Genomic DNA, 991 nt, shown 5'->3' with positions numbered 1-991 from the left:
TGGAATTAGATGGGTGAGTCTGTTACTTATTCACACGAACAGATAAATTGGTACAAAGTGATAATTTAATTAAACTTGCAACAGTTTCAAGCCACCCATATTAAAATAAAAATAACCCGACATGTGACTAATGGCAATAGTGCGTGTGGGTTTTTAACAAGGAACAATGTACCGGACTTGCTGGCCAAAAAATGGGGTCGAAACTCTCGTTAAACTATTTCAATGTGTAGGCCTTTATAAAGATAACAACCCCCCCCCCCCCCACCAAAATCAAACAAAACAAAATCTACGTGATTGCTTACATGGGTGCGGTGTGATATTCAATTCCCCACCCCATAGTGTAAGGAAAGCAAAGCCACAGACACATGACAGAGTCTAGATGTCATGATATCATTTGAGGGATGGGAGAAAGAAGTACACAATAATTACGGTCCGTAATAATTATATATTATAGGCTATATTATGTAGATTTAGAATCTACAATAGATCTAGATATCTATATCTAAGTGTAAGGTACTCGAACCAGTCACCCACGAATGAAATTTATCAGAAAAAAATGGATTCTGAGATCTGGTTTTGATTTAGATATCTAGAATCTAGAATCTAAATCTAGATCTAGATCTAGATCTAGATTTAGATCTAGATCTAGATCTAGATCTAGACATGAAGATCTAGATCTAGACGTCCAAATAATAAGACATAGATTCTAGGGGTCTAGTGCGATAAGACGGTTACATCTAGATTTAGATTCTAGATCTAAATCTAGATCTATAACAAAATTCTAATCTAGGCCTAATTCATATTAATTAGGCTAACTATAAGATCACCGCCAAAATTCATTTTCCTAGATCTATCTTTGTCGAGAACGGGGTTGGGGAAATCTATCAAGGACTCTCATGTGTCCAGCAGCGACATTCAAAGCTGTTTGTGACAAGGCATAATAAAAGCTTCGCCAAGGAGATGTTGGAGGGGGGAAGTGTGTGTGTGTGTG

General features: G+C 37.0%; 1 protein-coding gene across 4 annotated transcripts in view; it reads right to left on the bottom strand.

The window, feature by feature from the left end:
• LOC101850995 (tetraspanin-18) overlaps positions 1-991 on the bottom strand; it is a 129,318-nt gene that overhangs the window by 83,034 nt on the left and 45,293 nt on the right. The window lies entirely within an intron of this gene.

This window comes from Aplysia californica, unplaced genomic scaffold (assembly GCF_000002075.1).
Source record: "Aplysia californica isolate F4 #8 unplaced genomic scaffold, AplCal3.0 scaffold00833, whole genome shotgun sequence".
In the NCBI taxonomy this organism is placed as follows: Eukaryota; Metazoa; Mollusca; class Gastropoda; order Aplysiida; family Aplysiidae; genus Aplysia; species Aplysia californica.
The sequence above is the reverse complement of the archived record's forward strand: the minus strand, read 5'-3'. Positions and strand labels throughout refer to the sequence as shown.